This window comes from Carcharhinus amblyrhynchos, chromosome 12 (genome assembly GCF_965287045.1).
Source record: "Carcharhinus amblyrhynchos chromosome 12, sCarAmb.v2.hapA, whole genome shotgun sequence".
Classification (NCBI taxonomy): domain Eukaryota; kingdom Metazoa; phylum Chordata; class Chondrichthyes; order Carcharhiniformes; family Carcharhinidae; genus Carcharhinus; species Carcharhinus amblyrhynchos.
The window spans coordinates 6,475,373-6,483,856 of NC_137335.1; the positions used below are offsets into that span (position 1 = coordinate 6,475,373).

An 8,484-nucleotide genomic window follows, 5' to 3' on the forward strand; every position below is an offset into this window, starting at 1 on the left:
TATGATGTGGGTATGCCGGCGTTGGACTGGCGTAAACACAGTAAAATGATCTGTAGTCCTTTTGGTATCTTGTCTGCTTTCTTGCATCTATGCTGCAGGGTTAATTTGTCTGTGAATCCTAATGATTAGTGTTGCTGTTATTCATAATCCCAGGAAAATCAGGTAAATGATTTAAAACCTTTAAAACCAAGTGGTGTGAACGCTTACGGTGGCACAGTGGGTTAGCACTGCTGCCTCACAGCGTCAGGGACCCGGGTTCAATTCCCAGCTTGGGTGACTGTCTGTGTGGAATTTGCATGTTCCCCCCGTGTCTGTGTGGGTTTCCTCCGGGCGCTCCAGTTTCCTCCCACAGCCCAAAAATGCGCTGTTTGGGTGCATTGGCCGTGCTAAATTTTCCCTCAGTGTGCCCGAACAGGCGATGGAGCGGGGCAACTCGGGGATTTTCACAGTAACTTGTGACAACAATAAAGTGAATTTTAAACACTTCTCCCAAGCCACGTAGCTATGGTCGAAACATGTACTCCCTGCTCCTGCAACCATGTTGTAAGTGTGATGATGAATAGTGTCACTAACTAGGACCAAGGGCAATCATACCTCTATAATCAGAAGGGCGAGATTAAAGGGAGGCCATCCTGCCCCTCGAGCCTGTTCCACCATTGAATTTGAGTGTGGCTGATCTGTATCCTGGCTCCAACTACTCAACTGATTTCTTTGAAGTAGAAGGGAAAGATTACCTTGTTTTGCTCGATTGTGATAGTAATTGCGGAAGTGTTGAGTCTATGCCTAACACGACATGTGCCAAAGCTTAGGAGGTTTTGATAAGTTGGATTGCAGTGTATAGGTTGCCAGAGGCAGCAGTGGTGTCAGGTAATGGTCTACACTTGACATTTGAAGAGTTTGAAGCATTTCTGAGTAGGAATGCAGTCAAATGCACTTTAATGCCACCAAGCATCGTAGAATCCCTACGTTACAGAAGGAGGCCATTCAGCCCATCGAGCCTGTACTGGCCACAATCCCATCCAGGCCCTATTCCCATAGCCCCACATATTTACCCTGCTAATCCCCCTGGCACTACAGTGAATTTAGCATGGCCAATCCAACTAACCCGCTTATCTTTGGAGTGTGGGAAGAAACTGGAGTGTGCGTGGGTTTCCTCTGGATGCTCCGATTTCCTCCCACACTCCAAAGATGTGCGGGTTAGGTGGATTGGCCATGCTAAATTGACCCCAGTATCAGGGGAATTATCAGGGTAAATATGTGGGGTTACGGGGATATGGGCCTGGGTGGGATTGTGGTTGGTGTAGACCTGATGGGCCGAATGGCCTCTTCTGCACTGTAGGGATTCTATTGTTAGGGTCTGATTACAGTAAAACCAATTCTTCAGCCTAACCTGTTTAAATTTCAGATATTGGTTTAATCATCTTGTCTTCTGGGAAATTAGGCACATGAATAATTTACATTTTAATGTACAATTGTTTTTTTAAGTGGCGATGGAGTGCATTATATTACAAATGTCTCTTTGCTGCCCTCTCTGTTTGGGAGGTATAAATAAAGTTAGTTCAGTAATGGCTGCCTGCATGTAATAGAATCATGGAATCCCTACAGCGCAGAAAGAGACCATTCGGCCCATCGAGTCTGCACCGACAACAATCCCACCCATGCCCTATCTGCATAATCCTATGCTTTTACCCTGGCTAGTCGCCCTGATAGAAGGGGCAATTTAACATGGCCAATCCACCTAACCCGCACATCTTTGGACTGTGGGAGGAAACCGGAGCACCCGGAGGAAACCCACACAGACATGGGGCGAACGTGCAGACTCTGCACCGACAGTGGCCCAAGCTGTGAATTGAACCCAGGTCCCTGGCACTGTGAGGCAGCAGTGCTAGCCACTGTGCCACTGCGTTGCCCAGTCTTAGTGCAATACATAATAATAATTTGCTGTCCGCAACCTATCCTCCATTTAGATCTGCTTACATATAATCTTACCCTTATCCATCCACACTGACTTCCTCAAAGCACCTCATTTAAGATCCATTCCTTCCCCTTTGAGTCCCTTTGTTGCTTCACCCCACTGGACCTTTGCAACCTGCAGAACGCTTGCACCCTCTTTGGTGCCCTTTGCACAGTTGACTCCAGCTTCCTCTCTCCCTCTAATTCATCACTAAGGGATGAACCTCCAACAGTCTAAGGCCCAATCTCTTGGATTCTATCCCTAGTCTTCCTCCTCGCTGATGGTTTCCCCGAGCGATGAAGGATTAAAACCCGTCTGACCTCCTGTTCAGTCACCTCTGCCGTCTCTCTCATCTCCCCTCCCAGCCATTTCCAGCCCCGACAAAGCCCTCGGGGTGTCTTTACATCAAGAACTGAAAGACTTAATTTTTAAAATTGAAGATGTGATTAGGATGAGAAACCCTTCCCCTGCAGACAAAACATTCCCCTCCTCTCCTCTTCTCAGTGTTTATCTTGGCTCCGGTTGGAGGATCTTCTGCCAAGAGTTTCTGTGAGATGTTGTCTATAAGAGGAGCCCGACTTTGCTGTACACTCTTCGCTTATTAAGAGAATGAGAATGTTTCCAGCCCCATTGATCTGAATCCAGGCCCTCGAATTAAAATTTAATATTTGACATTTCAATATCTTCTGTGTTTCTGTCCTGGAATGAACTCTGTATCATTCAGAGAATCATAGAATTTCTACTCTGGAACCAGCTCTGTGTAATTCATAGATTCATAAAATTTCTACACTGGAACGAACTCTGTATCTTCATTCATAGAACCATGCAGTTTCTACTCTGGAACCAACTCTGTATCATTATTTATAAAATCAGAGTTCATATTTTGGAACTAACTCTGTATCGTTCATAGAATCATAAACCGGAGCACCTGGAGGAAACCCAGGCAGACATGGGGAGAATGTGCAAACTCCACACGGACAGTGACCCAAGCCGGGATTTGAATTCAGGACCTTGGCGCTGTGAGTCAACAGTGCTAACCACTGTGCCACCGTGCCACCCCACACATGGTTAGGCCACATTTGGAGTTCTGCGTCCAGTTCTGGTCGCCGCACTACCAGAAGGACATGGAGGCTTTAGAGAGAGTGCAGAGGAGGTTTACCAGGATGTTGCCTGGTATGGAGCGTCTTAGATATGAGGAGAGATTGGGTAAACTGGGGTTGTTCTCCCTGGAAAGACGGAGAATGAGGGGAGACCCAATAGAGGTGTACAAAATTACGAAGGGTATAGATAGGGTGAACAGTGGGAAGCTTTTTCCCAGGTCGGAGGTGACGATCACGAGGGGTCACGGGCTCAAGGTGAGAGGGGCGAGGTGTAACTCAGATATCAGAGGGACGTTTTTTACACAGAGGGTGATGGGGGCCTGGAATGCACTGCCAAGTAGGGTGGTGGAGGCGGACACGCTGGGATCGTTTAAGACTTACCCGGATAGTCACATGAGCAGACTGGGGAATGGAGGGATACAAACGAATGGTCTAGTCGGACCAATGAGCGGGATGGGCTTGGAGGGCCGAAGGGCCTGTTTCCTGTGCTGTTCTTTGTAAGTCTGCTCGTGACACTAATAAATAACAAGAATCAGGATGGTGAGTGGAGGGGAACTTGCAGGTGGTGGTGGTGTTCCCAGGTATCTGCTGCCCTTGTCCTTCTAGATGGAAGTGGTCGTGGGTTTGGAAGACGCTGTCTAAGGATCTTTGGTGAATTGCTGCAGTGTAGATAGTACACGCTGCCGCTACTGAGCGTCGGTGGTGGAGGGAACGGAGGTTTGTAAACTATTCAATTTCTTCCCCCCTCCAAGAAAAGAGCTTCAAAGTGTGCCCCTGCATTCAGACTTGGGCTCATTCCTTCCTTGCCCCTCTCTCTTGCCATGCCAGGTACCCTACGAAACGTGGGCACCAACGGGAGCCCGAGCAGGAACAATGCCGCCTGCGTTGAAACCAGGCGATTGGAATTCTGTATGTTGGGTGTGGTTTATCTGCCTCCCCTTGTTCTCCTTCACTGCTGGCAGGATAAATCAAAGCCCCAAAAGAAAATCCCGATTTTAAACGATGGGAAATAAACTTTGAAACTCCGACAAGCAAAGAACCTCCTTATGAAGGTAATTATATCACTGAGACTGCACCTGCTGTGTGAAAGGAGAACTATCACGGATGAGAGAAATTGTTAGGAGAGACTCACAATGTCCTTTAATTGCGCTCAACACGTGTGTTATCGTATCTTATTCAGCAGTTTTCAATCATGTCATACACCTGAAACTGATCTTAATGGGAGGGAAGGAAAGATAGATAGCTGTGCCTGTATTATAAGGACGGCACTGGGGACCCGAGTTCAATTCTGGCCCTGGGTCACTGTCAGTGTGGAGTTTGCATGTTCTCCCCGTGTCTGCATGGGTTTCGTCTGGGCGCTCCGGTTTCCTCCCACACTTCAAAGATGTGCAGGCAAGGTGGATTGGCCGTTCTAAATTGCCCCTGGGTGTCCAAAGATGTGTTGCTTAGGTGAATTGGCCATGGCAAATGTGTGGGGTTGCACGGATAGGCTGCAGGAAAAGATGCGGATAAGGTGGGCTGTCAGAGAGATGATGCAGCCTCGATGGGCTGAGTGGCCTCCTTCTGCGCTGCATGGATTACATAACAAGGCAGCACCTCCCCCAGTGCTGCACTGGGACTTCAGCCTAGATTTTGTGCTCAGGGGACGGGTTTACCGATCTCCTTCATACCCGCTGCCAGCGAGAATGGAGAACATCGGCACTCCGTTCTCTGCCGGGTCACCAGAGAATCCCAGCCAGGGATGAGATCAGAGGTGTTGGGGTCTCCATGCGTCCTCGGGTCTGGCCCACACGTCACTGAGGGGGCCGGTGTGACACCGAGCTCTGAGGGCCCGATGAGGAACTCCAAGAGCCAGGCTAGATACATTCCTGACCGGAGGAGGCTGCGGAACAGCCTGCGGATCACTCAACCAGATAACGGTGAAAATAATCACAAATCCAACAGACACCAGGTGAGTATTTCTCAGTGTCCGTCACAGTTCCGTATCCGATGATACTGAAGGTGGTTTGGAAGTTTCATTTTGAATCCAATGGGCAGGGTTAGCCTGAATAAGTGGAGGGACAGTTTGAGAGCTGTGATTTGTGTAAAGAGATACTCTCCGCTGTTCACTGCATACGCTGGGAACTATTTTAAGGACAGTGCGAGTGAAAATGTTGGAGAGGTCACGTGGGGCACCAAAGAGATTAAATTGGATCCCTCTGGAATCCTTTGATGCGTGCGGGTGGTGTACATTCGATACGGGTTCTTTGCAGCATCTAAATGGGTAGTGCCCCGGGGCTTCCACCGCTTGGAACAGATTGTAAGACGCACGGGGTGGTGCCCTGAGCTCCGAGCACCTGGTAACTCCCAGGGTGGACAATACCACTGGATATAAACCAGGAAAAGTCCTCGAAACAACGAAGAAGTGATTGTTGGAACAAGAAATGCTTGGGATGGAACTCCCCCCCAGCCCCCTTCACCTCTCCCAGCAGATTCGAAGGAGAATATGTTAGGAGGCACTGAAACTGATTACGTGTTTGTGTGAATTTACAATGGGCATTTTCTGTTGATGCCCGTCCGTGGTGGCTCAGAAAACCCACCAGAGGCCTACATGAACCGCATTTGCATCCCGTTAATGGGCCGCAGATGAAGGCCCCAACACCGCCTCCCCCCCCCATTCCATTCCCTCCCCATCTCGCCCATCACCCCCACCAGATTCCCCCCAAGGCGGCACAGTGGCACGGTGGTTGGCACTGCTGCCTCAGAGCGCCAGGGTCGATGGTGGGACTCATTTGAACAATGCCTGAGGTAACTCGCAATTTTGGGAACGCCGCAGCAATAGGTGGTGGGGAGGTGGGAGTGGGAGGGGGGGTCAGGGGGGGGTTGGGGAGGGGGAATGGGATGGTTGGGACATCTGGAGGATCAGGTGGGTCACCGAGGGAGTCGGGGAATAAGGGTCCCCTGACCTGCATACGGATACCCAGGAGACAGACTAGGATTCTCCTGCCTCCCATCTCCTGCGTAATTATCCAGATAATTAAATCAGATCCATTCAAAGTCTCTGACCACCCCTTTGGAGGATCTCAGAAGCGAGGGAGCGAGTTGTCCATCAGAAGTTCAAACTTCCTGAGAAATTCCCACAGAGTCAGTGCAGGATCCCTGAGCACATCCTTTGCAAGGGGGAGAAGGTTGTTGGGGGAGAGGTGGTGGAATGAGTTATACCCAGTTCCTGGTGGGATCCGAGGACCTGGGTCATTGTGTATCCAGGGTTAAATTCCATTGGAAGGAAAGGGATCTGGTAAAATCCTAACTGGATCTTGGCAATGGCTTTTCTTTCATATTTTAAATATCTGTAATCCATCAGGATAAATTATTTTGGCTGGAAAGGCAAAACATTCCAAAATCGCTGGCAAACACAGCAAATAAAAAAAACTACAGATTCAAATTTCCTCGGGAGAACGTTCCAGTGACATTCTGCAGGATGCTAAACTTGGGATTTAGGACACTCACGTCACAGTTTGAGGTTTCCCAGAGTACAGGAGAGGGTAGCATATTCCCAATCCTTATCCATAAATCACCTCTTCAATATTACCTCCCCCAACCCTGTGCAAGGCTGCAGTCGCATTTTTTAATTCAGTCTTGGGACATGGGCATCGTTCGCTGGGCCAGCATTTACTGCCCATCCCCCGTTAACCTTGGAAGCGGGTTGGGAGTCAACCGCATTGGAATCACATGTAGGCCAGACCAGGTAACGACGGCAGATTTCCTTCCCTAAAGGACTTTAGTGAACCAGATGGGTTTCTCCGACAATTGCTTCATGGTCATCAGTAGATTCTAGATTCCGGATATTTTTTATTGAATTCGAATTCCACTATCTGCCGTGGCTGGATTCGAACCCCGGTCCTCCAGAACATTAGCTGAGTTTCCTGGACCTAGGGATAATACCATAAGGCCATCGCCTCCCCTTCGTAGTCGATGATATTACAGCATAAAAAGCTGGTCGGTCTTCACTTCTGATTAATTAGTTGCTTGGGGTGGGATTTTCCAATGCTGCCAGGAGGTGGGCAATGCTGTGGGTGGGACAAGGAAATTTGGAGAGCAGTGAAAAAGTTAAAGTTTATTTACTAGTCACAAGTAAGGCTTATGTTAACACTGCAATGAAGTTGCTGTAAAATTCCCCTAGTCGCCACAGTTCAGTGCCCGTTCGAGTCAATGCACCTAACCCTCATGTCTTTCAGAAATTGCGTATCGTTCTTGCGCAGGGGTCATGCTAACCTTCTCTGTATCATTCCAATTTTAGTGTATGTGCTATCAAAGCGCTGTAGGAGGAAACTGGAACACCTGGAGGAAACCCACGCAGACACGGGGAGAATGTGCAGACTTTGCACAGACCTGGGTCCCTGGCGCTTTGAAGAAGCAATGCTTTACTCAGTTCTTTACTCAGAGAGTGGTTGGGGTGTGGAATGCACTGCCTGCTGTGATAGTGGAGACGGACACTTTAGGAACTTCCAAGCGATTATTGGATAGGCACATGGAGCACACCAGAATGGTAGGGAGTGGGATAGCTTGATCTTGGGTTCAGACATAGCTCAGCACAACATCGAGGGCCGAAGGGCCTCTACTGTGCTGTACTGTTCTATGATCTATGCTAACCACTGTGCCACCATGCTGCCCCTCGACACTTGGTCTAAACCTTCTGGTCCCATTCGCCGCAGTTGAAATTGTTGTAGGCGGGATGGATAATTTGACAGCCGAGAGAAAGGTCTGTTCACCCAGGCAGTAACTTCCAGTCACAGGAAAGAAGGAACGGAAAATCCCACCGTACTGACTTCTGGCCGACCTCCAAATTTTCCCTGAAAATCCTGGCATTGTTGGAGCAATGGGGAGTATTCCATCACACTCCTGACTTGTGCCTTGTCGATGGGGGACAGGCTTTGGGGGAGTCAGGAGGTGAGTTACTGGCCACAGGATTCCCAGTCTCTGACCTCCTCTTGCAGCCACTGTATTTATACGTTTGGTCCACTTCAATTTCTGGTCAATGTTGTAACCTCCAGGATGTGAACAGTGTGGGGATTCAGTGATGGCGATGCCTTGAATACCAAGGAGAGATGGTTAGATTCTCTCTTGTTGGGGGTGGTCATTGGGGGACAGTTAGCTCAGATGGCCAGAGTGTGGTAGAGAATGATGCCAATTGCCATGGTTCAAGCACCCTACAGGCTGTGGTAGTTTACAGAGGCCTACAACCTTGCCCCAAACTTGATAGGGCGACCTGTCAAGCTATGTAGAACTAATTGTCTCTCTCTAATGGAGAGAGGTGGCTGTGGTCCTTTAGGGGCTCACAATGGAATACCAATACCCTGCAATTGTGTGGCACGGATGTTACTTATCGCTTATTACATAAGAACATAAGAAATAGGAGCAGGAGTAGGCCATCTAGCCCTTTGAGTCTGC

The 8,484-nt window shown here is 49.0% G+C and overlaps 1 non-coding gene across 1 annotated transcript; it reads right to left on the reverse strand.

The window, feature by feature from the left end:
• Nucleotides 1–7,249: 7,249 nt before the first annotated feature.
• LOC145351240 (U6 spliceosomal RNA) lies at nt 7,250–7,353 on the reverse strand. Its single transcript, XR_013888358.1, has one exon. It is a non-coding gene; the product is annotated as a U6 spliceosomal RNA (small nuclear RNA).
• Nucleotides 7,354–8,484: the final 1,131 nt, after the last annotated feature.